Here is a 27,935-nt window from a genome sequence, read left to right on the forward strand (position 1 = left end):
AGTTGCTCCCTTTCATTATATAAAAAACACTAAAAACATACTTTTACAGATCTGTTGTGTTCTTTTGGATTGTGTACTTTGATTGTACCGTAATGTATCTACTTATAGTTTCTCCTCCAGAAGCATTTTGGCGTGAAATAATAAGATAGGGATGGCAATCCATGTGTGTTACTGCACTTACAGACATGATAATAAAGCGGGTTTGTAAATATCAGACCAAAAGGAGTTGAAATCTAGGGAGAATTTTCACTTGATGTAATAATGTGACATGACTGTTGCTGCTAGATTGCACAAATCTTCACACTGGGCTTGAGTAATATCAGCCTTTTTTTGTTGCTATTACACCTGATTCCTCCTTGAAGGTCCCATATTTTGCTATTTCATTAACAAGTTATCACAGTTCTTAAAAACCACCCAAAGTGCACATGTTAATGTTCCAGCAGCATATATTTCTTTGATCTTGCTTATTTCCATAACTTATGCTATTTAAATTCACTACATTTTACAGTATCTATGTACTGTAAATGAACTTCATCTAAGCCACACCCTATTATAGAACATCAGAGCCAAGCCATTAGCCAGCGGAGGGTCTCTTCTTGTATGAGGTCACAATAGGGGGGGAATAAATTGCTTGTCTAAACTCCAGTCAATACAAAAACAGTAAAAGGGAAAAAAAATGCAGAATATAAACCCATATAAAAATGTAAAAATGACCAAAACATTTTATTTTGCCTAATACGTTCCCTTTATGGCATTGTCTCAGAGCAGATATTAACTCATCTTCTGGGGGCCTGGAGTTTATCTCAAGAGACTTTAAGCACAAGGCAGGGTACATCATGCAACTTGAAGATGCCACTTAGTCTAACCTGCATGTATTTGGACTATGGGAGGAACCCGAAATACCCAAAGGAAACCCACCAAGCATGGGGAGAACATTCAAACTCCGTCCACAGAGACCCAGAGCAGAACTCAAACACTTGACCCTGAAGGTGTAAAGCCACAGTGATAAACCTGTCGCATGTCAAAGCAAATAATATATATTTTTTAATTAGAAATACATTTTTTTATTGATTTTTACCAGCTCTCTTTCCTGGTATTTACACACAGTAATAATGACTACACTACAGGTGTATGCACTTGTTTTGCACCAGTTTCATTCTGTCTCAGAAGGAAGCAAACAGTTGGCAATGATGCTAGATTAATGAGGTTCACAGTCGACTTATATAACTTCACATTATACCTCGTTTAACTCTCTAGAGAGCGGTACAAATCTGGCATGCAGTGCAAAAATGATTTCGGAGTCCGTCCTCACTGTGCGGAAGGTTGTTACATCATTTAATCAATTTAAGCCGACATGCTTGTTTAACTTGTATCCTGCACAAAGAACAGCAAATAAAGTCCAAAGCAGCTTTAATCCCCGAGGGTCATCGGAGTGAAATTTAATCCCCAGACCTTTTATGCAGTGTACAGCAATTAAGCCACTGAAGAGATGGAATCATAAAGGAAAATTTAATTATGGGATAAAGAACATGCGCTTCATTAGCTGATAAAGGACCCCTGTGTAGCTGTGCCCTTTAAAGTTACACTTACAATATTCCAGATGTCAGCTCTGCTACTGGCCTTTAGCTTTAACCATAATGATCTGAATTTCACAGCATGGTGTACAAGTCAGGAAATTATGGAGAAGGAGATATATGGTAGACACATGTCATTTCAGGATGGACAATCGAAGAAATAAAAAAGGGATAAAAAGTATTGATGCTTTGAAAACATTCAGTCTACTGCAGAAAGATTTGGGGGAATGAAAATATAGGATTTGTACATCATTGCATACACAACATATTACATTAAAGGATTACAGATATAGAAGCTACTATGAAATCTGAAGCAAACTCGTGGGAAACAACATATAACACTTAAATTATTTAAAACAAACAAACAAACAAACAAACAAACAAAAAACTTGCACAGAATCGCTAAGACAGAGAAGAAAGAGGAAACAGAGACTGAGTTTAGAGCTTAAAGCTCATATAAAACCAAGGGGTGAGCACTTACAGTATAAGAAAACACACAGGCACACACACACACACACACAGGCACACACACAGTGATATATGTGCTCTCAAAATAGGCAGTAATGCAACCACAACATCTAAATCTTTGACTCAACACCTCACCCTGCCTCCTCCCTCCTAACACACACATGCACGCACAAACTCAGGTGCTTTTGGGATAAAGCGGGAAAATAAAAATGTAATCTGTTTTATGTAACATATCCCATTAAATAATAGAGTTATCCGCATGGGCAGATGGCTCACCCTGCACAACGAGCCCTACACCAGACGCAAAAATCAGTTTGCACTCAGCATTGTGCACAGAAACAGAGGTGCACACGAATTCTCACACTAAATCTTGCTTCTGGTGCCATGGTTATGTAAGTAACATCATAGAGTGTCTTTTTTAGTTTGCGAGAATACCACAGTGGGCGGAACAGTGGCACAGCGGGTCACAGCTCCAGGATCACCGGTTTGATTACGAGCACAGGTTAGTGTCTGCGTCTTCCATGTGTCAGGTTCTCTATTTCCTTACCCCCTTTGAAAAAAAAAATAATTGCTATGCTCAAATTCTTTAAGTATGACTATGTGTGTGTGTATGGTGTCCTATCCAGGGTGTATTCCTGCCTCATTTTCTTTGTTCCTGAGATAGTCTCTAAAACCCTTATGATGAAGAGTTGAAAATGAATGACTGAATATATCTCACTGAAATATGCATATGAAAGGATGGGCTGAGTTGCCTCGTTAAGATATTTTAGGCCAACAACGTGACAGAAAGCACTAATTATGTACTTGATGCAGCTGGATTTTGTCACATAGACACCTTCTACTTTGGAACATCAGGAACACAGAGATATTTACACATCACTTTGCACATTGCAGAGCTCACAGGCCGAACAAAAACCTGTACACTATTCTCATGTATGGATTTAAACTAAAACACACCAATAAATTTGTTTGTTTGTTTGTTTGTTTGTTTGTTCGTTCGTTCAATCATTCATTCATCCATTAATTTTTTTAGATCCACAGGCCTGGGCACTTTTGGGCAACAAGTACATTTCTGCAGAGGTATTTGTCATTTTTCTGACAGTTTCTTACAAGGTCAGGTTGCCAGCTTGCTCAAGGGCCCAACAGTGGCAGTGTGGCAATGCTGGAGAATAAACTGGGTACCATCCCATCATCAGTCAACCCCTTCACCACCGGGCTATCCCTGCCTGCATGTATTTATCTATTTATTGTATTTTATTTTATTTGTTAATTCATTTACTCATTTATTTATTGAATTGTTTCTTACTTGGTTTGCTTATTTAGGAATTTCTTTTAAAATATATTGTAAAATTTTGGCTTTGAGAACATTTGCGGAAAATATTGGAAAAAACATCAGGACAGGACATTTCTTTGTCTTAAATATTAATTTTTTCTTACCATTATCAACATTTTATTTATTATTGAGCTTCTATACTGTATGTATTATCCCATTTCGCTTTAAATGAATAGGTTTACTCCAAATAGGAATTCTAAGTTCCCCTGCCTTTATGACAAATCCTAAACAGCACAGAAACCTGAGAAATGTGTTTCATGTTAAACATTAGCCTTATGTTTACTTTTTTTCCACGCATTTTCATACCAACTAAACTATCCTTCAGAAGAAACACCCCTTTTCTTTGATATCCCTCTCAAAACCTTCTCAGGCACGTTTTCTTTCTTTCTTTAAGAGTGTCAGATGAATGAACGAACTGCAGAACCCAGTTTCCTTGAAGACACAATGTAACTTTTGAGGTTGAGTTCAAGGCTGCTTTCTATATATTTCTACCCTGACACTTCTAGGCCAAGTCAACTTAATTTAAACTGCAGGTTCAGTCCCTACCTGGCTTAAGGGCTTTACTCAAGTGCTCAAGAGAAGAACCAGAAGTTGGCTTTTGATGGTACTGAATCTAAAACCCATCATTTTGTTACCTTTTCAGACAGAAGATCAGCACACAGCATGGTTAGAGCTCTTACAGTACCTGAATCTTAAACCTGAGTGTGGACCTCTATGTTCCTGACACCATTCTGACTTAACAGCTTTCTTCATCCTTTCACTTTACACCACACACACACACACACACACACACACACACACACACACACACACACACACACACTTCCGAATCAATTCATCTGCCATTTTCCTTCTCTTTCTCTGGTCTCCCTCCTTCCTCCTTCAGGTCGTAGCCCCATTTCTAAGAAGCAATCTTTCATTTTCCATCTTCGCCAAAATGGAATATTTAAGCTACATGACTTTTAAGGCCACAGGCATCAGAGGCACAGGCACACAGACATGCATCACGCACAACATTTAATCATTAACACCAAAGTAAACATGTGTTACAGAAAACGAGCAAGGTCAACAAACAAATCAAACTTAAGAAATGTTAAAAAGAATGACAGTATTATTGAGAAAGCAAGATGGTGTGAAGAATAAGTAATATGTCACATCATTTATCTTGGGTGTGGTTGTCTAGCAGTGACAACATTTGTAAAAAAAATATCACTGAAGCTGTTAGCGGTTTAATTAGTGATCAGAAGGTTGTGAGATCAAATCCTAATGCTGTCAAGCTGCCCCTGCTGGGTCCTTGACCAAAGCCATTTATGCCCAACTAGGCTATTGTATAAATGAGATAAATGTAAGTTGATATAGATAAAGGTGTCTGCCAAATTCCAGAAATGTAAAATGTATGAAAATGCATTAGGAGTGTGGTGTTGTGTCTGGCACCAGGACGTTGGCAGCAGACTGTGGGGTGAAGCCTCCATGAATCAGACAGGTTTGTCTGGTGTTTCTTATCGATACTTGATTAAATTTGAATCTGGGGAGTCTGGATGCTAGGCCAGCGGCCTTGGGCTCTTTTCACGCTGGACCCCATGGAGATGCAGGCTGTGGTATAATAGATGTTCTGGTGCTTTTTGATTGTGGCCAGCATTGATTTTTCACATTTGAATTTGCTTTTCTGTAGGATCGGGTAGAACGGGCTGGTCTCTGCATGACTTGGGTGCCCATTATCCTGTTACCGGTTTGACAGTGTATAGTTGGTGACTATTGTTGGTCAGTTCACCTGGAGGAAGTGTTAATGCTGTAACTGATACAGATGTACAGTATGTATCTTCTCTAAAATGGACTGATAGGGGTAGCTCATTGATTAAAGTGTTTGACTGCTAATAGGAATGTTACAGATTCAATCCACTCCACCGCTGCTGGTTCCTTGAGCAAGGCCCTTAACACTTTACCAGTCAGATGTATAATGAGATAACAATGTGAGTCACTCTGGATAAGGGTGTTTGCCAAATGCTGTATATGTAAAAATCTTTTAGCTCCGTAGAACCATCTCAGTTCTTTATCATTATTCGTCAACAATGAAATAAATGACTGATAAGTCTTTTTAAACATCTGCTCAAAGGAGAAACTTTTGCGCAACAAAGTTTGTAAGCTGATTAAAAAACCAACAATGTGAAACACCAGCCATTATCTCTTACCAAAATCTCTTATTATCACTGGACACAGTTCCTTGCCACACCACCAGAGGACCTCATTGGCTTCACCTTCTCTCCCCTCTAGCTCTTATCTCCTGTATGCTGTTCATATGTATAGCCCAATGCTTAACCTCCATCACACTGAACCGAGCCACGTTCCCACTATGTCCACAAAACTCTGGGTGAAAGCAGTAAGATCTTGTACAATCTGCCAAGGTAGAAACTGGTAAGGACGTAGTATTGTCTCCATAGATGTGTGGCCGCCCTGTTTTTTTCTTTGGATGTTTTAAAAAAAGCCTAATGAGGATGCATTCACAGCAAGATGCAGAAAGAACTTGATAAGGACGTAACGGTGTTACTAACACCTCTTGGTGAAGTCATTGATGCACTACAAGCATAGTACAGGCAGGAAAGATTGGATGGTGTTCTGACTGGATTGCTATTGGGATGTCATTGCATTGATGCTACAGTACGTCAATGTAGTTTTTAAAATGATCTCCTCAAGCTTGTGCTATGACCATGGTAAGTCCATGCTGTAGAAGACTGCATTAAGTTCATATTATGTTCTGCATGCAGCAGGTTGTCAGCGAGTCTCTGTGACGTTCAGAGAATTTAGCATAAATAGCGGAATCATTTTCTCACACTATCAGTCATGGTATTTAAACCGACCTGGTCAATAAAATGACAATGTAGTAACATAGTAAGCACCTAAGCGTGGTAAGAGTAATAGCTCGGTTGGATCTCTTTTTTGGCCTGGTTTGCATGATCATGTTCAGTGACATCAGGTTAATGACGACATGATAGATGCAGTGAAAACCTGAACACGAATGTGAAAAGGAAGTGGTATGAACTTAATAAATGCATTTTTTTTTTTTTGTTTGACCTCATTCCCACTGTGTTCTTTCATATTTTTAGGATGACTTCGTCGCAGTGTGACGGTGTCCTTAGATAGCACATTGCCAAGAATTGCATGACTGGGCTTTTTTCGCTTGTGTAAATTTCTCTGGGGTTTTTGTTGGTTAGTTGGTTGATTGGTTCTGAAGGTTAAGGTTCTTCACCTTTGCGTTTTTTACGCAAACCCTTTTGAGAAATTTCAAGACTCAAGAAATAAATGTTTTTTACACAAATTTGTACATAGTATTTACACTTACAGCATTTCTTATCTTTAAAATGTCCTAGGGATTTTATATCTTGTTTTGTTGTCAACTATACAAATTATATATATATTACATTAAAGGTTATGTTTAGATCAATGGTTTCCACCTTGTCCCATATTACTGCTAAATGATGACAGTATTAGCAATAGTTGATCAAGTGTTCAACATTCTAATCTGTAATCAACAGGACACAACATACTGATAAACGTCCAGTAAACAAATCTACAGAACTAGGCAAAGGGGGATAGGGAGGACTAGATAAATGAAAGCCCAGAGTATATAAAGAATACAAAATCCAAATACAGATCTGAGATATATATATACAGTTTAGAGAATGACATAAATATTAGTTTTCACAAAGTTTGTTGCTAAACTGCTTTTAGATCTTTTTTTCAGTTGTTTCTGTGATGTACTGAAATATAATTACAAGCACTTCATATGTTTCAAAGGCTTTTATCGACAATTACATGAAATTTATGCAAAGAGTCAGTATTTGCAGTGTTGGCCCTTCTTTTTCAGAACCTCTGCAATTCGACTGGGCATGCTCTCAATCAACTTCTGGGCCAAATCCTGACTGGCTCATTCTTTCATAATCACTTCTTGGAGTTTGTCAGAATTAGTGGGTTTTTGTTTGTCCACCCGCCTCTTGAGGATTGACCACAAGTTCTCAATGGGATTAAGATCTGGGGAGTTTACAGGCCATGGACCCAAAATTTCAACGTTTTGGTCCCTGAGCCACTTTTGCCTTATGGCACGGTGCTCCATTGTGCTGGAAAATGCATTGTTCTTCACCAAACTGTTGTTGGATTGTTGGAAGAAGTTGCTGTTGGAGGGTGTTTTGGTACCATTCTTTATTCATGGCTGTGTTTTTGGGTAAAATTGTGAGTGAGCCCACTCCCTTGGATGAGAAGCAACCCCACACATGAATGGTCTCAGGATGCTTTACTGTTGGCATGACACAGGACTGATGGTACCGCTCACTTTTTCTTCTCCGGACAAGCCTTTTTCCAGATGCCCCAAACAATCGGAAAGAGGCTTCATCTGAGAATATGACTTTGCCCCAGTCCTCAGCAGTCCATTCACCATACGTTCTGCAGAAGATCAATCTGTCCCTGATGTTTTTTTTTTGGAGAGAAGTGGCTTCTTTGCTGCGCTTTCTGACACCAGGCCATCTTCCAAAAGTCTTCGCCTTACTGTGCGTGCAGATGCCCTCACACCTGCCTGCTGGCACACCGATCCCGCAGCTGAATCTTCTTTAGGAGACGATCCTGGCGCTTGCTGAACTTTCTTGGATGCCCTGAAGCCTTCTTAACAAGAATTAAACCTCTTTCCTTGAAGTTCTTGATGATCCTATAAATTGTTGATTTAGGTGCAATCTTAGTAGCCACACTATTCCTGCCTGTGAAGCCATTTTTATGCAACGCAATGAGGGCTGCACGCGTTTCTTTGCAGGTCACCATGGTTAACAATGGAAGAACAATGATTTCAAGCATCACCCTCCTTTTAACATGTCAAGTCTGCCATTCTAACCCAATCAGCCTGACATAATGATCTCCAGCCTTGTGCTCGTCAACATTCTCACCTGTGTTAACAAGACGATTACTGAAATGATCTCAGCAGGTCCTTTAATGACACCAATAAAATGCAGTGGAAAGTTTTTTTTTTAGGATTAAGTTAATTTTCATGGCAAAGAAGGACTTGCAATTCATCTGATCACTCTTCATAACATTCTGGAGTATATGCAAATTGCTATTATAAAACTTAAGCAGCAACTTTTCCAATTTCCAATAATAAAATATGTTATTTTCAAAACTTTATATATATATATATATATATATATATATATATATATATATATATATATATATATATATATATATATATATCTTTCTCAGATCTGTATTTGGATTTTGTATTCTATATACTCTGGGCTTTCATTTATCTAGTCCTCCCTATCCCCCTTTGCCTAGTTCTGTAGATTTGTTTACTGGTCTGATTGATTTTGGGTTTCCACCTATCTGCATGGCTTTGTGAATACTGATTATGTTTTTGCCTCTTGCTTTATATATTCTGTGCTTTGATCTAACGTAGTACATTATGATAACTATACTTTCAAGACATTTCAGTGATAATTGGAATAATCTGCCAACAAAAATGCATCGCTTTAATTGGAATAGTCTGACTTGATTTGGCCCAATAGGAAGGAATTGAGAGATGTGGTGTAAAACTTTAATAATCTGGTAAATATTAAACACCTGATCTGATCGTTCTGATTTAATTGATAGTCTTTCTGAACATGTTTGCCACATGTGGAGGTAACTTTATTTGTTTGTCATTATGTGGCTTGACGAGTTTAAAGTAAGAAAGAAAATCAATCTTTTATTCCTAATTAGTCTTTACTTTAGTCTTACTTTACCTGAATTTTCATCCACTAGGTCTCTGGCGGAGAAAGAAGTACTTGATTGGTTCATATTTCACACACAGTAAAGCATCTGACCAATCATAGATTAGACAATCATAATCAGTAGGCGGGACTTATTGGAAAAGATGAGAAGCCTATCCTAACATCAAAGTTGGAGAAAGTAACTCCTTTTTGTTCTTCTTCATCTTTTGTTAGATTTCTGGTAGAGTAAAGAATGAACAAATTTGTCAGTTTAAATTAAAAAAGTGCTATTTTGATTAAATGTTTTGTCCATTTAAACGCACATATTATTGGATCAGCAATTAATTTGGAATCTCTAATCCGAATTATTTTAATCGGACTGAAGAAATAATGTCCATGTAACGTAGCTATTGTAACACTTGTATCTATCAAGTCTTTCCTTTCTGTCACTAAATTACCCAGTATGCATTATTCATAAACCCCTGTCTACAATCAACGCAGGATCCTTTATCTTCTTTATTCTCTTTAAGATCCCATTCGTCTATATGATACATGTTCTTGCAAAATACTGTAACTTTACAAACGTCTGTGTCACCTTTAACATGGTGTGTAGTCACGTCTTCAACAAATGTATTAGTGCATATTTTTTATTATGAGTTCTGTTGAACACACTTTTGGAGACTTTACTCAAATGTCCATAAAAGATAATAGGCCTTCCTAGAATATTATGAGATTCTGTTTAATTATTAATCAACACCCAAAGTCAGATGAATGACTAATTCATGTTATCACAGCACAAAAGTCTGAGCAGTGTTAGGGATCTAGCTGAACTTCTCTGATATGAGTAAGAAACTGGCAGGCGTCAACCCCGCTGAATGACTTTTATGTACCTTTCTCCTTCCACAGTGTCTGAACTATCCAGTCTGAATCATCTGTTTATGAACTACCCTGTACATGATTTTAAGCATTTGCAGTAAAAAAGACAGAAACAGAAGCCTAAAAAAAAAAAAAAAAATGTCAGTAAAATGTAGATGCAAACGATAAAAAAGATTGAATATCTAAAAGTCTCAAAAAGAGACATAGTGCAGAAATGATAATGCCTGATGAGACTGAGGGCATATGTACTGTAATGATGAGAAGGGGAGAAAAAGAGAGCGAGATAGAGGAAGACAGTTCGCACGTTCTCATTAGACATGTCAGTGGCTGGAGGGCTATGCTAAGAACAGACAAACCTGGGAGAACAAGCCAGTGTGTGTGTGTGTGTGTGTGTGTGTGTGTGTGTGTGTGTGTAAAATGGAAGAGGGAATTTTATGGTCCACTCGTCTTTTGTCCTGATTTCAGCTCACTGCTGTCTTCCCTCAGGCTGCCAGACCCAACAACCTCATCTACATCTTCTCTCCCTCCGCTGATGTCTCTTTCCGTACTACCTCTTTTTTTCCTCTTCACTGTTCCTCATTCTCTCCAAACACATGCCTTCTATTTCTCCCTCACTTAATTTTTTCCTGTCAAGCGTCTTTTTTAAGCCCCCCCACACACACATACAGTTACACACCCCCTCGTGTCTGTCTCAAGTAATATTACGAGATCTCATCACAGTCCTGAATCGAATTAAAGTGAGCAAACAGCAGCAACACCTACATTCTTCACCCTGACCGTGGGTGTGCGTGTGACATTCTAAATGCTAATGAAACCCTCAGTGTGTGTGTGTGTGTACGCGGGCGTGTGGGTGTGAAAGTGAGCATGGACTTAATTCCTTGCTGTGACCACATTGTTGAGGCTATCTGGTTCAAGATGTATAATTTCCGCCACCCATTGTCTATACCACTTGGTGGGGGACCTGGAGCCTACCCAAGGAACGCAGGATGCAAGGCAGGGTATAGCCTGAATGGGGAGCCAATCCGTCCTAAGGGACGGGCACAGACACTCACACATTGTGGCACACAAGGATTTAAGCCTACAGGTATATTTACCTGAAGTTTATATTCATCCAGGCCTATCCTGACCAAATAAATAATATGGCCCAATTTTATAATGAATGATGTGTGGGGATTTCATTTAACAGCATCACAAACATGAGTGTTGTATCACTTTTATACCAGACTTTTACTACTACTACTACTATTGATAAAATGTGTTTGAAGACACCAGACTGTTTTTTTTTTCTGGTTTCATTTTTCTTCAGACTGCTTAAAAAAAAAAAAATAGTTTGTACAGGGTTTTCAAAAAAACAGCCAATTTCTTTTTTCTTCACTCACTAGCAAAGTATATCAAGTAGCTGTTTCCTCATTAATTTGTAAGACGTACTGTAAGTTCCCCCTATTCATTCAATTTCTGACTTAACAATTGTCCAATATAACATTTCAAAAGCACTGTCTGTAGTCCAGCCAGCTCTCATTGGATGAATGGAATCTTGCTGCCCTATAAAGTTAACATTTACGACATTTGGCAGACGCCCCTATACAGAGTGACTTACATTTTTGATCTCGTTATATTATACATCTCAGCAGCTTTCTCAAAGGCTTACAGTGGCAACTTGGTTGTTGCAGGGTTCAAACCTCTGACTTTCCAATCAGTACTCCAACACTTTAACCACAGAGCTACCCAAACTATGTTTAGCCAATGTGGAGTGACTTACTGTAGAGTGGGAGTGTTTTCCTACTCATGCAATGCCCAATCCTAAACTAATAAATTGTTCCATTGGACCTTACCGTTTATATTAAAAAAACAACCAAACAAAAAAAAACAACCAAGCATGCCAGGCATCAAAACAAAGGCTGTTTATTGGATAGCAGCCTTCATGGAAAAAATCCAGCGCCCTCTCTGAAAAACAATTCAATTCCTGCACTACGTGCGTTATGGGAACTTGCATGCACACAGACCGGAGGTGAGATTTGAACCCCTGGACGTCTGAGGCAACATAAGCTCCTGTGCTGCTGGGGTGACTGTCTTTATAAAAGCTTCATCACAGGGCACCACATTCACACGTAAGAACGCTTCAGCTTTTGGCCGATGCATCTCTTTACATGTTATAGGAGATGGGATCACATCTGGAGAACACCTGGAGAACCCAGAGGAAAGACAATAACTCAAGCCAAGCACTGAAATGGTGACCCTGGAGCTGTGATGCGGTAGCGCTACTACCCGCTGCATCTTATTACCATCTGTTTCAATTTCAGTGTTTCAGTCATTTAAGAATAGAGCATCATAAATACCCCTGTGAAGACATTATTACAGAACAGTGCATTATTTTACACACGCAGGCTGTTTCTTTCATCACTTGAGACACACACACACAAGGTCAGTACTAACACCCCTGGTCCCGTTGTGCAGTGCTACTTATTTTCAGCCGTGATTAGAGCATGCTGACACTTCATTTATCTCCACTTATCTTTAGCAAGGAAAACACACACACATACACACACACACAAAGATAAAAAAAAATGAAAACAATGTAATATTAGTAGCAATGGACGTGCATATACTTTGACTGGTTCGTTCCCTCTACAAATATAATCCATGACCAGACAGAGTTTGCAACAGGTGCCACTGCTTCACACACACACACACACACACACACACACACACACACACACACACTCCTTCTTCCTGCCTCACCTTCCTCTCCTTCACCCTCATCCTTTCTATGGCTTTACAGTTCTAACGATGGTCTACAGTCCCTGACATCTACTGTACCTCCCACAGCCTGGGCAAAATTAAAGACTGCAAGCAATAGACAGAGTCAAAAAGGTACAATCTCACACACACGCATGTACACACACACACACACACACACACACACAGTGCTTGTCCTGAGAGTTGGGACTCCTGTACAGGGACTGGTGATCTGTGCTACAAGGCAATGTATCAGAGCAAAGCAGTAAAAAATCGGGACACACATTAGGATTAACACACACACACACACACACACTCACACACACACACACAAACAGCTTGCACTGGAAGAGTGAGGGAGAGAGTAAGGGAGGGAGGGAGAGAGGGAGGAACGAAAGGCTCGTTTAACGAGTAGACAGAGGCAGATGTACGCCGGAGAGAGTGAGAGGTGTGACAGAAAGCTGACCGGAAATAAATAAAGGGAAGGAAAAAAAAAAGAAGATTTTTGATTTACTTCATCTTTGGAATGAAAGATTACCAAGGAAAGAGAATATTAATGAAAAGGAGTGAAAAACAGACTGAATGAGAAAAAAAGAAGAGATACGGCACTCTCATATCCACTGAGGTCAGTAGTTTATAACCTGCATATTATATGTGTATATGTGTGTGTGTATGTGTATATGTGTGTGTGTGTGTGTGTGTGTGGGTGAGTCCTCATTTTGCAGTTTTATTGCCTTACAATGGTGGAATCGAGAACGCTACATAGACAAGTCTTTTCTTTCTTTTATTTTTGCATCTGAGTGCAAAGCTGAGTTCTACGGATTTTGTGTAAAAACCAGCCAGACTGTTAAACTCAAATGATCGCCTGTATGTATATGTGTGTGTGTGTGTGTGTGTGTGTGTGTGATAACTTTATAGATTTATAAACAACACCTTACTGAATTGTGTGATTCTTATAAGCTGTACTAAAAAAATAAACTTCGGATATCCTTTTGTAATGTAAGATCTGATGCGGTTCTTTATTAAATTGCTATTTGTTAATGATTGACTAGTCTAGACCGTCTATCTATCTATCTATCTATCTATCTATCTATCTATCTATCTATCTATCTATCTATCTATATAGCTGTTTAATGGTGTATATATACGGTATATATATGATGTCACAGGATTTGGTCTAAACTGTGTCATGATTTAAAGGCTGTGTGTGTGTGTGTGTGTGTGTGTGTGTGTGTGTGTGTGTGTGTACATGTTCTTAAGAGCAGGTGTGTATTCCCAACCATATGTGAAATGCAGCTTCAATGATTCAGATTGTGTGTGTGTATGTGTGTGTGTGTGTGTGTGTGTGTGTGTTTCTCTCTCTCTTCATTAAAAGTCTTTCCTAACTTTTGTTTTTAAACATGTTTATTCTACAGACATGGTGGTTTAATGTCTCAGTCACTTGACAAGCAGCGTTTTCTTATTTTATTTGTAACTTCAAGAAAGAAGCGTGACGCTGGTAGCATGTGTGTGTGTGTGTGTGTGTGTGTACACTGCACATTTCAGATAAAACAGTTAAGAAAAATTGTCATTTTCATTGAGGGAACAAAGGATTTTAAATAAAATCCACAAACTAAAGGAATATACGTACACGACACCCCTGTTTTTGAGATCTTCAATATGGACATGTATGGTATGTTGTGATGTCATTGTTGTCGATATACAGTATGCATCCTGTTGTCCTTTACAAAGTCTTGCTGCGTTCACTTTCACACATCACTACTATAAACTATATGTATTCTGGATTTCTACTGGTGTCATTTGTGCACTCGCTCGTGTTATTGATTAGAGATTCTTCTACAGTTGCCCTGTGATGGATTGGCACCCCGCCTCATGCCCTGTCTCCTGGGAGAGGCTCCAGGCCCCCCTGAATACAGGATAAAGTGGGATAGAAGATGAAGATGATGATTCTCCTACAGCACTTCTGTTTTACTCGTTTTGAAAGCGATTCTCACAAAAACCCTTAATAAACATGCACAACAATTATGCCCCTCCCCCCTCCTTTTCCCCTGCCTCCATTACAAAACCCTTTCCGTTATAAATAGCTGTGCCGAAGAAATGGGGTCGAATATAAACTGATTACTGTTTATTTCTGTCCAGGAAACTGGACGCTGTTAAGAGCTTCCGCAGTATTGTCTCAGGATTTCCCAAAACTGTGCATCTGCTTTGTGATCTTGCTGTAGATAAATTGGGGTTTTTCATAGAGCAGGAAGTGTGTGGAGACAAAGTGCTCTATAGCTTATTAGTGTAAGCTTTCAGCTGAGAAATGTCTTGGGCTTGCATTTGGTTCCTTTAGAGACTTCTTTGTTGGCAAACACTTGTAATTACTTAAAGTCATACGCTGGTTAAGACGTAGGCTAGGCTTACAGTGGTGTGTCTATGCATAGTAAAGTCGCACATCATGAGAGCTGAATTGCACATTCTATAAGAGTTCTTCAAACCCATCTTGTGCTCATGCACTCTCAGCTGCACTACACTGAGGAGCACAAACATGCACACATACTGTACATGCAAACACACACACACACACACACATCTCAAAAGCACATTGAAGTGAAGAAAAAGCGAAGCACACCGTCTCCAGACAGAGGGTACGCGAGTAGGAGGAGAACATGAGTTCATCTGGATGTGGAGAACAGGTTTTTGGGGTGTCACAGAATCCCCCCTTTCGCTTCCCGTTTTCTTCCGTGAACAACAACGCTGTTCCTCGTTAATAGTCTCGTTATTTCTCCCCATATGTAACCCGTACATGTACCCTGCTGTTTGCCAGTGTGTTATTCGAATGCACGGAAAAGCTAATGAGCCTATAATTTTACACTAAGCGTTATCTCAGGACATGAAAACCGGCTTGCTTTCTTACGTGAGATAATTACAAAGAACAAAGTTGAAATGATTTGTTCTGATGAGCTTTATCAGTTCATTTACCTGCAGTAATTTTCTGTGGGGGCTGATATTTAGGACATTTAAAAAGATAATAAGAGTGTCGGTGTTATAATGCGGGGAATTCTGCTGGCATGGGTTGGTCCACTTGGTCCTGTAAATAAAGTTCTGCCCAATTTACAGAGACACAACTTACACAAATTAGACACAATTCCCCACATTTCCACTATTTCCATTCCACTGCCAAGCATGCTATACGGTATGTAATATTCATTCTGCAGGTACTATGCAAACCAGGCCAGTGAATAATGCAGATCACTGAGTGATAAAAAACCCTCACACAGATGCCCTGATTAATGTCTCTGGCTGGAAGGTCTTGTCTTTCACCCTTTTCAACAGTCATTTTTGCAGGATTTAAGTGCCCATTATTAGTAGATAATTAAGGGCGTATTAAACAACAAATTAAATATTCAGACTGTTACTTTTTATACCCACTGTACTGACCCCCTGCTGTTCAGCTTAATGTTATAGTTCTTCCCAGGATTTGCAGAATGTTTTACTTGGAACGAACATAACATACAGTGGGTACGGAAAGTATTCAGACCCCCTTAAGTTAATGTACACACTCCACCCCATATTGACTGAAAAACACAGAATTGTTGACAGTTTTGCAGATTTATTAAAAAGAAAAACTGAAATATCACACATAAGTATTCAGACCCTTTGCTCAGTATTTAGTAGAAGCACCCCTTTGATCTAATACAGCCATGAGTCTTTTTGGGAAAGATGCAACAAGTTTTTCACACCTGGATTTTGGGATCCTTTGCCATTCCTCCTTGCAGATCCTCTCCAGTTCTGTCAGGTTGTATGGTAAACGTTGGTAGACAGCCATTTGTATTTCTCTCCAGAGATGCTCAGTGCACTGGGGAGAGGCTTCCGTCGAGCCACTCTACCATAAAGCCCCGACTGGTGGAAGGCTGCAGTGATGGTTGACTTTCTATAACTTTCTCCCATCTCCCGACTGCATCTCTAGAGCTCAGCCACAGTGATCTTTGGGTTTTACTTTACCTCTCTCACTAAGGCTCTTCACCCCAGATAGCTCAGTTTGGCCGGACGGTCAGCTCTCGGAAGGGTTCTGGTCGTCCCAAACGTCTTTCATTTAAGGATTATGGAGGCCACTGTGCTCCTAGGAACCTTAAATGCAGCAGATTTTTTTTTTTTAAACCTTGACCAGATCTGTGCCTTGCCACAATTCTGTCTCCGAGCTCTTCAGACAGTTCCTTTGACCTTGTGATTCTCATTTGCTCTGACATGCGGTGTGAGCTGTAAGGTCTTAAATAGACAGGTGTGTGGCTTTTCTAATCAAGTCCAATCAGTAAATCAAACAAAGCTGGACTCAAATAAGGGTCTAGAACCGTCTCAAGGATAATCAGAAGAAATAGACAGCACCTGAGTTTAATATCTGAGAGTCACAGCAAAGGGTCTGAATACTTAAGCCCATGTGGTATTTCAGTTTTTTTTTTTTGATAAATCCGCAAAACTGGATTACAACCTCAGACAAACAACAATATACTGTATAACCTTTTTCACTGTCATTATTTATTTAACAAAATAATATGGACAATAATACTGTAAGTACCCCTCTATGATTGAATAGCTTACTGTACTGTAAATACTGTATATCCATCTTTAGCAGCAATAACCTGAAGCAATAGTTTTCTGTATTACTTTATCACATTTTTCTCACAACATTTTTGTCCATCCTTCTTTGTAACAGTGCTCCAGTCAATTGAGTTTTTTGGCATTCACTTAAGAACGGCTCAGGTTATGGTCCCTCCACTGGATTTCAAATTGTTTAAAGTTTCCGCTTTGACTAGGTCAACCACAGTTCTTTAGTTTGATCAGGCCAATTAAACTTCATTATTAATAAGCTAAATAACTCAGTTTTCCAGAAATCACAGTTCATTCATGATTTAGCAAGGGGGCAATAATTTTTTCACATAGGGCTGTGTAGTAGGGTTGGACAGATTTTTTTCACCTACCAAATGAAATAATCGTTTAAAAACTGATTTTTTTTTACTTCCTCATTACATAACATAACCTCATGAATAGTATAGAAAAACATTTGAGATACAGCACTCTTAAAAATTATAAAAAGTATAAAAGTTTGCTCCCCTTTATTTTCACTAAAGTACTGCAGCCTGTGAGCGTCCATTAAGAACAGCCTGCCTTTGTCTCATGCTGACTTTAAATCTATAAGAGAGAAATGCAGCAGCACCTCCTGCCTTTTTAACACTGATGTTTTAATTACAAAAATAATTTATTTGAATTTCAAATTGCATTTTCCTGCCAAGTATAAATGAATGATGTGTCTTATAGACGCCACAACAAGTGCTGTGGCCAAAGATCAATACCACTGAAGATATGACTGAAAAAGGTGTCACTATTTTAGGTGCCTGTTATAAATTGTTGATATACAGCATGATGTGTGATTCGTTCATGTTCATATTAAATTAGGAAATTGTTAAAGATTCTAACATTCATTTATTTTCCAAATAAGGACTCTTTGCAACAATGGTGAGCAGAAAAACAGCTCAAAATGTATGAACAAGGCCATTTGGCACCAATGATCATCCATCTATTCATTGTCTATATTGCTTATATTATACAGGATCACGGAGTCATGGAGCCAATCGCAAGAAAATTCAGGGAACAAAGCAGGGACAACACTAATTGGGGTGCCAACACATTGCAGGGCAACACACACCCACTAACATTTTAGAGTCAATTTAAAAACGCCAATCAGCCTAAAATGTTGTGGCAACATGCAGACAAAGGTCAAGACTCAAACCCCAACCCTGTAGGTGTGAGGAAGAAGTGCTAAACAATAAGTTTAAAACCTTCTATTTAAAAAAAGGGAAAGTAACAAAGGTAATTAAACCAAAATTTCAGCAAAACTCTTCTCTTTCTTCAACTGACTTACTTAAAGTATCTGAAACTACTACTACTGAGAGTCAACAGGCATAACATTATAACTTTATAATGTTATAAAAAACATTAAGCCCGATATTGTATAGCTTGTTCTGCAAAGGCATAGTGTAACTCCACAAGACCTCTGGGGGTGTGCTGGGATTTCTGGGATCAAGACATTATTAGCAGATCCTTTGGGTGATGTGAGTTGTGGATTCCCAGTTGGATTCTCCTCTCTGGGCCCATTGACCAGTTAAAATGTAAATACATCCAAAGTTTCACACATTTGTTTGATGGTTTTAATGCATTGTCCTCATATTAATAGTAATCTATTATATCTCTCTGTCACAGTTTCTCAGTGTTAGCATACTACTCTCTTCAAAGGCATGCAGGGTAATGAGACATAATGAGACTGAGCACATGGTACACGTGTTGGCAATAATCAAGAGTCATGGCCGGTACAGAGATGGAACAGATGGAAATCAAAGAGGCTTCTTTGACAGAGAAATGATTGCCTGAAGCAGGCAAAAGGCAGACAAAAAAAAGTGTGAAGGAAAAAGAAAAGTGGCAGAGCAGTAGCAGTGGAGTGCATGCGAGAGAGAGAGAGAGAGAGAGAGAGAGAGAGAGAGAGATTAATTGAATTTTAAATCCGAGCATTACTGATTACTCAAATAGAAAAACATCAGGCAAAGTGGATTACCATTGCATCCATCATGTTAAAACGTTAAAAAGGATTGTGTGAAAGAAAGACAGAGGGAGCAAGTGAGAGAAAAAGAGAGAGAAACTCAGACCTGTAGGTTGGTGACAGTGATGGAGAGGCAGTCAGAGAGACAGATTTCACCAGATGATAAACAGGACACAGTGGGAGAAGGTGAGACTAAAAGAGAGAAAGCGACAGAGAGGAAAAGAATGAGCTCAGGATAAAAAGCCCAGGCAGACGAGAAAGTCACTGATAGTCATGAAGAGCAAGAGAGAGGGCAGCATAAAGGCTAGCATAGCAGATTATGATAGAGGAGAGAACGGTGAGGGTGAAAAGATAGAGGGATCAGATGGGGAGAGAGAGAGAGAGGGAGAAAAAGACAGAGAGAGGAGATGGAGAAAAGGCTAGACTGAGCGACATTTAGACAGCCGTCAAGCTCTCTGACTTGCCTACTGTCAGCTCTGACACTGCATTTGTGCGTGAGAGACTCTGCGTGTGTGTGTGTGTGTGTCTGTGTTTGACTCTGAATACAAGAGACAGTGACAATAAATGTCAAACATACTTACAACTCTGATTAACCGAAATGTTCTCTTGATGCTTAGCTACCCAATAAAGTATACACACATACACACACTTCCCCTCTGTTCTTATTAAAAGCCTGATGCATTAGGTGATTGCAACTTGACAAAATCCTTTTGGTGTGTGTGTGTATAGTGAATAGTGAACACACACTATATTTCTTTGTACACCCCTGCATGTGTAAACACCAGAACGTGTAAAAGCACTGATTTTTCTTTAAACCTAGATAACACCCCAAGGTTTTCATCACCCTGAAGAAAAGGTCGTCAACATAAAGAGCACAAACTGGATTCATAGGTTTGACATTCCTATAAACATGACTGTCAGTACAGTAAACCCAGAACTAAACACATTTAACAAATACATTAATAAATACCACGCCTGCCTCACCTAACCAAAAACAGGAGAAAAGGCAATCATCTCATAATAAATTGCACCATTGCATTTTCTGACAGTGCATCATTTCTTAAATACAAGTCCCATTTCAGCTCTTTTTTTTTAGGGGGGTTGGTGGGGGAAGCAATATCTGAGACGAGACATAATCTCATTATATTTGGTCAAGAGATTCCAAGCTCCAATTTAGATTTCTGTATTGACATACACCTTTCTTTACATTTGGATCTGGGTTTTATAGAGTTTAAGCTCGTAAAGATGTATTTGGCTTATCTTATTGAATTATTTTACCCTCTAAGGTTTACATAAAATAAAATACATTAAATGATTTTTGGGACTGTACATGTACAAAATAAATGTGGTGCAGAAAAAAGAAACTTTTATTTTTGTTTTGAAATGCGCATGACTTGTGACTACTGAAAAAAAAAAGAATCAAAACTATTAATGTTTGCTTGTGGTTATTACTTTTCAGCACTGTCATGTTTCTTTCACAAATATTATAATATGTTTAGTCCAGTGGCGATTTCTTTAAGACTGCAAGGGAAGCTCAACTTTCCCTATAATGTCACAAAATTAATAGTCAAATTATGTACTATTGTATTAACATTTTATTGACTAAAAATGTGTTAGAAAACGTTCATCTCAAAGACGAGTTTGTTCAGAATCAGTTAGATATACTGTAGCAGGTCGGCTGACTTGATTTTCTTCTCATACATTCCCGTAGCGTCACAGTGCATTTCCCCATTGAAGCCCAGCGTCCATTGACTTCAATGCGGCTGCTTTGAACGATTTTTTCAGCTGTTTAAAGGGCGGAACCCCTTTTTTGATTGACAGCATGTCTTAAGTATACATCAGCGCTACAGAGATTCAAGTTCAGTCCCATTGTCAGGTTATAGTACAAACTTTCAGGTGGCTCCCGCACTTAAATCCAACTAAAAAGTACTGAAAAGAAAACAAAACTCAGGCTTTATATCCCAGCTTACATCTCGCATTCGCGTTCAACTTCACACACTCCGGACTGCATTACCCACAATGCATCTCCCGCACTGGACTACACTCCCGTAAACAGCTGTCGTAAATCAACCTCTCTCTCCCGCAACAACACGCTCTTTGTCGGCGGCGCTCGTGCGTTCGACGCACTCATTCATATGAGTAGGAAAAAGATGCAATATTATGGTTTCCGCCATTTTTTATATATTTGCGTACTGACTGGGCCGGCCCACACTGGCCAACGGCCCACTGGGAAAACTCCCGGTACTCCAGATGGCCAGTCCGCCACTGCCCATGCGGACTCGCAGGTGAAGTGCTACGATGAACTGCTGCACTCTGTAATGTTTGCTGGTGATATAAACCATTTTTGTTGGTACAAATCATTCTTTAAATAATTTAAAAAAACATATTATAGCCTTCTTGACTTTGCTTAGTGTTTCAGCATTGTAAAGGTAGTTCATTCATATAATTAAAGTAGCTCGTTGAAGGGGAAACTAGTCAGAACTTACGTACAAATAACATAATGAATTTTATGATGAAGTCCTAATATGAGCTTCCCCTGTTTCAAAAGCTAGCAGCCGCCACTGGTTTAGTCGTATGATTAAGTAAACCTTTCAAACATTTAAAAATGTTCATGAAAATGTACATATGTAAAAAACATTTTTATTTGAATGCATTTATTTTAGGTAGATTTGTCACATTAAATAAATTGCATAATTGTATAAGCCAAACAAGAAATTGGGAAGTATAAGCCAAATACAACTTTAAATAGGTAGTTGGAATCCACTGTACCCCATGTATCATAATTGTGCTAAAGAGCAGGTATTTCTGCTACTTTAACATTAACACAGCTGTAAACCTGTCCTTCAGTAAATACAAAAATAATGGATATCATTAAGTTTTAGCTCATAAATGCAAAATAAAAAAAGCCAAGACTGTTTTTTTTCTGTCTAAGGTGGCTCAGGGCCCACTACAGTTGTTCCCATTAACATTCAGAAAGTGCAACATTTGATTCTTGAAAATCAACAGGTAACCTGTTGCCAACTTGTGGACGGCATCCATCAGTGCGAAGTGTACACACAATCATTTACAACACCACTTGCATATAACAGAAACTCAGCTGAGAGTTACTGAACAGTCCTTACCTCACTGCAGACTATTTCTATATGTTTTAAGCCATTAAAGGAGTTCATGGGAAGCCAGTCTTGCATACATGAAACAGGCCGGTGATAGTGGTGGTGGTTGTGTGTGTATTTGGGGGGGTATGGGTAAAAGCAATTTTTACTCTCATAAGTGTGGTTCGCTGTTCTGAGCAATCAAATGTCCTGGCTTGACCTGGAACCCCCTCCTACAACAAGTGCAGATGGCAAACAATGGATTCAAATTTCCAGAATGCAACGTGGTTATACAAAACTCTTGAGATTCAGCTCACCAAGATAGTGATCTATGATATGACAGAAATGGTCTATTTATCCAGAGTGTACAGATGAAGAGGAAAAAGATGGACAAAGTAAAGTACTGAAAGTGCTGCTTCATCTCTCTTTTGTTAGAGATTGTGCAAGGACTAAATCAATCTGATGTGACTAAGCAAGTAGTTGAACAGGTATGGTTGGAAATTATGAATCGAAGTGAAACTAGATCAAAATGCTCAACTTGGAATTTGATTTTAACAGCTTGTAACTGAATCCCAAATTAAATCGAACTAGAGTCTACAAAGTGCTCAGCTAGCATAAAACCTGAGTCTACAGGAAACATGACGGGAAAAGTGCTCAACCACATGTCTATGAAACCCACCAAGAACATGAAGAGCATGCAAACTCTACTCACAAACTAGTGGTGAGATGCAAACCAGAGAGACTTACTGTCTGAATGGTTACTCTGACTATTAATGATTACCAAGGAAGAACAACATCGGGCAAAGTGGTTTACAATTGCATCAATCACAGTAAAGTGGAGTGAGTAAAAGAGTGATAGGGAGAGAAAGGGAGCATGTGAAGGAAAAACTCAGCTCTGTAGCATGGTGACAGTGATGGAAAGGCCGTCAGAAAGGCGGATTTCATCATCTGATAAACAGGACACATCGTGAGAAAGCACTTTGAGATTTACTGCATACTCACCTGACAGTAATTATTGCCGTACAATGTCAGTGTTTTGTTATGCATCAGTCTGCTTTGCCTTCTCGTGTGATTTTTTTTTAGCTAGGACAGGATAGAGGCAGACCTGTTTTCATTATTCATGTTAGCCAGTGTGTTTTTTTATATATATCCACTTAACATGGTTATTATCTCTATCTCTCTCTCACTTTCTCTCCTAGTCCATAACTGTGTACTGAGAGTTTGTTGTGATTGAGAGACAGGGTCAATGGCTCTCTCTAATGAGCATCTTCTGTAGTTTTCCTTTTATCCTTGTAATGACTCCTACACATAATAAAACAGAGTGTACACTTTAGCAAGCGCCTCTGAACTAAATCAAATTATAACGAAGCTTCTATTAATCCGTAGCTCTTCTGTAAAAGCAGATGCCATCATACACACTAAAGAAGATACCTGGTGTCTGATGTTCCCCTTGAATACACCATTGTATTGAATGGGCAATTAAAACAAAATAAGATATTGTTTGATATAATACTCCTTATTAGGATTCATTCTGAAAGGTCAGGGCTGTTAAGGAAACATTTAAAAAGAGAAGAAAGCATTATATCTCTGAGCAAAACATCAGTAATTAGAAGCTAATGAATATACCACCTGGAAAATACCAAATTAGGGGATAGTATATAAGCATCAATACTTTCTGTTAAACCCAACAAAAGGCACAGCGGAACTAAACAAATTATTTTTGATAACCTATCCAGCTTTATTGCTTATATATGTTCACATGCATTTTAATGCTACATTTATAGATCTGTTCACTGATCACTGCCATCTTTCAGTCATAAATCTTTCATACCTTATACATTCCTTTGTTCACCAAGACTAGAACGTGATTGCCCTGCATAAACTAGTTAAAACAGTGTCCAATAGAGCTTAAGCTAATGCAATGAGCTAATTTCTCATGAGAACAACATAGAGCCTACCACCACATCCAATACATGTCTAAGTAAAGTACTCCAGTGAGCATTTGGAAAGAATACATTTCTACTGCAGTGCTGCTATTACTCAAAAAACCTTTATAAATGCAAGAAAACTATGCTGTTACTGAAACTCTTGCCTGATAAGACTCACGCTTGGCTGACAGCAGACATTGATGGAATCAATGAGGAGAAAACTTAGACTGCGACAAGCACTTCCTTTACCTGTTCCAGAAAGGATTTGGTCACTTCCCTAAGGGTAAGGAGGTCCGGGAATGCCAAAGCGCTATTCCATAGTATAGCAGCCCAAATTGGTTTTAATGAGCCAGTCTTTAGACATTTTGTTAATGACTAAGGATGTCTTTGCTCAATTACCTAATCGACATCTCCATCAGTCTCATCAGTGAACTGTTCAAAAACCGTCAACCCGCAACCATATTGTCTCATGCCAGTCTCATGCCCCAAGCCCATACAGCTAGGATAAATCAAAATAGACAAGAACCAGACAATAGACAGAACCAGCAATGACCATTACTGCAGCAGCAACCCCCAACATCAGCTGGCATAGTGCAAGGCATGACCCCTAACCTAGGTGGCTCAACCCACACCAAAGTGAACAAACGCCATGTTTTGCTTTAATCCTGTGCACCCTGCACACTTAGGTAATGTCTTCCCTCCTACAGAGTTAACAGGCTCTTAAATGGCAGATAAATTTAATCACCGTACCACCGTAACACAGTGTGGCTTCAACCCTTACCTCACCCACTCAATCTGCAAGTCCTAGTTAGAGGACCCACTTTGAGGGGGTGGGGGTGGGGCTGCATCATACCATCACATTGCACATCAGCACATCGCACAAGGTATCCTCATCACTATCACCTCCATAATTTGGGGTCTCCCATCGTTGCAAATCCACAACTGACAAATAGCATGGAAAGAGAAAAAGTGTTTACCTTGAGTTAAAAGCAAACTGCCTTAAATATGTCACAATCATTTAAACCTTGTCTCGAATTTTCATCACAATTCAGATTTCCTAAGTTTTCAGCAATGGCAAGGCCAGTGGAGTCCCGGCACGTCGCAATCAAGCTTTTGTTGTGAGCCACACGTCCTTGCAACCATGTTTACTTTTTTTTCTCAACAAGAGACCCAAGCCATGGGAGGAGTACATCACTGTGGCCCACCAACAAAAACACATACCTCAATCTAAGAAGGAGATGAGTTGAAGATAGCATTTAGCATAATCTCTGAAACTCTAGCCTTAAATATCTGGTAGTGCCACATAGAATTCTTTAGCTCTTGCAGTGCTCCATAGCCTTGCTGGAGATTTTTTTATAGCCTATATTAATAACATATAAATCCTTTCCTTAGACCGTCCATGCAAATTACCCACATAAAAAGGTTCTGTCACATTTCCTAAAGAATAAGCTTCACATCCTGGGCTACATTATCAACACAAACAGTGTACTATTAAACAAGGACTGCTGGTTCTTCCCTGTTAAAGTGGCTTCAATGGGGTCACCTGCTGTTTCTGCATTTGGGGTTCCATTTGAGGATTCAGCATAATAACATCTCTACTGACCAAACCTAGGGAAGCAGGAAGCAGTTTCAATGGAATCCCACTGCAGAAAAAGCCTTGGAGAGGCTTAAAGAATCATTTACCGCTGCCACATGCCACAAAGCACCCCAATCCTTCCCCACTGTTCATTGTTAAGTTCAACGCATCATACAGTACTTTGACATTGGAGCTATCCTGTCTCAATGATTTAGAGAAAGATTCAAGCTTTGTCTTAGGTTCTTCTTAACATCTGCAATCAACAACTTCTTAAAATCAAAATGGCAATGAAGAAATAGTATCCATTTACTATCTTTAACCATAATAATATTGAGTATCAAGTAATTATAAAACCCCTAAGCTACATCTCTCTAGCCATGAGATACCCATGTACTCACCCAAAACAAAAGCCCATCCAGGGTAAATACTGTTGGCCCAATATGTTTTAAAACATTCATTTATCGGGCTCAGTATGGGCATTAGTCAAAATAATTATGCTCCCACCCACATTCCAAGACTACTGGCTATAGACCCTATTATAGACATGTCCCATCCCAGCAGTTCACAATTGTGATCAGAATGCTGAAATTCCTTCAAAGAAAAGTCTCTTCGAAACAGAAAAACTGTTATTTTATTAAGAGTCCACATTCTTTTGTATCTGGAAGACAACTTAAGAGACTGGTACTTTAATTGGTATCTAGACGCTGAAGAGATTTTATTGGAAAGCTCGGGTACAGTATATTGAGCCCAGAATCAGGTTGCTAGTCCCAAGCCAAAGGGCCAGCTGAGAGGGCCAATCAAGAAATTAGCAATTTCCTGCACCTGGTTTCTGCCCACGATCAAGTAGACTGGATAAACTTTCTACCTTTGGCAGAATATTAACAGAACTCCCTTAAACACTCCACTTCAACTCAGTACAACCTGGCGTAGCAACCCCACTTGTCCCAAAGGAACGCCACCCCCATAGATGCCTTCTCAGCAGATATCTAGTTTAGAAACAAGCTTACCAACACCTACCTGAACCATCATGAACATTGCCATCATGCCTCACCCTTAAATCCTTGACAATAATTTTCTAAATTTGACCCTGTGCTGACACGTCATATTTTTATTATGAGTGCTCAGTATAAATGCATTATACATATATTGCAAAGTGCAAACTGAGCAACAATGTTCCAGACTGTGTCAATTACTTTGGCCAACAGCACTAAAAACCTGGTTTTCATGATTTGTGTTGCTGAAGAGTCAGAGAGTAAAAGTCTCTTTCTGCTAAATTTTTGCAGAATTACACTTGAAATATGCCTGAAAATCTTTCTATATGCAGTCTTACATGATTTGTGACCTTTTTGTGAGACAGTCAATGTGAAAGAGCTGCTTAGCTTGCCATTTACAAACTTAAACTTTCTAACTAAAAAGCAAAAGAAATTCGGCAAAGTTGATCACACCTTCACAAACATTATTAAGCAGATTGTTCACCTATAAATTATGGCCCAGATCAGCTTTAGAGAACTGACTAGATTTCTAAAACAGTGCATAATATAGATGGGTAAATGATTGCTTTTTTTTTTTTTGTAATCACTGCACCACCACTGGCCTTTGTTCACTAAATACACAGAAGACCAAATTATGCAAATGAGCAAATTAACAAGATTGTTATTGTGGATTCTCTGAGCATACTGATGTCAAAATTGATGTTTTAGATCCATTAAATGCAAACCAAATGCTTAAAAACATCCCATTTTTTATTTAAACCCTTTATTTTGATTAAATGAATACGTGTTATATACTATATATAACTATATATTAATGCAGTTAATATGCATTATTAAATTCTCAAATATGATTATGCATTGTCCTTGTATATTAGGCTGTCTTTAAAAGTAGATTTAGCTGTAAGATGAAATATATGTTTTTTATTAATATGCTCATTCTAATGAATTATTGTTTTTAATTAACAGCTCATATACAGGGACTTTTATGGCTGATGCTTTACATAATTTAAACCCAATAATAAACAGTGTTGTTTTTAAAGCGGCTCATGTAATCTTCATC

At 38.8% G+C, this 27,935-nt stretch overlaps 2 protein-coding genes across 2 annotated transcripts in view; one reads left to right on the plus strand and one right to left on the minus strand.

Annotated features, from left to right (window-relative positions):
* Positions 1 to 27,935, minus strand: part of LOC128544493 (dedicator of cytokinesis protein 2) — a 134,609-nt gene that overhangs the window by 22,533 nt on the left and 84,141 nt on the right. The window lies entirely within an intron of this gene.
* LOC128544501 (uncharacterized) overlaps positions 13,186 to 27,935 on the plus strand; it is a 34,120-nt gene continuing 19,370 nt past the window's right edge. The window contains exon 1 of the mRNA XM_053514657.1: positions 13,186 to 13,338. The gene's annotated coding sequence lies outside the window, so the exon portion shown is untranslated. The remainder of the gene's footprint in view (positions 13,339 to 27,935) is intronic.

Source organism: Clarias gariepinus, chromosome 2, assembly GCF_024256425.1.
Source record: "Clarias gariepinus isolate MV-2021 ecotype Netherlands chromosome 2, CGAR_prim_01v2, whole genome shotgun sequence".
Lineage (NCBI taxonomy): Eukaryota > Metazoa > Chordata > Actinopteri > Siluriformes > Clariidae > Clarias > Clarias gariepinus.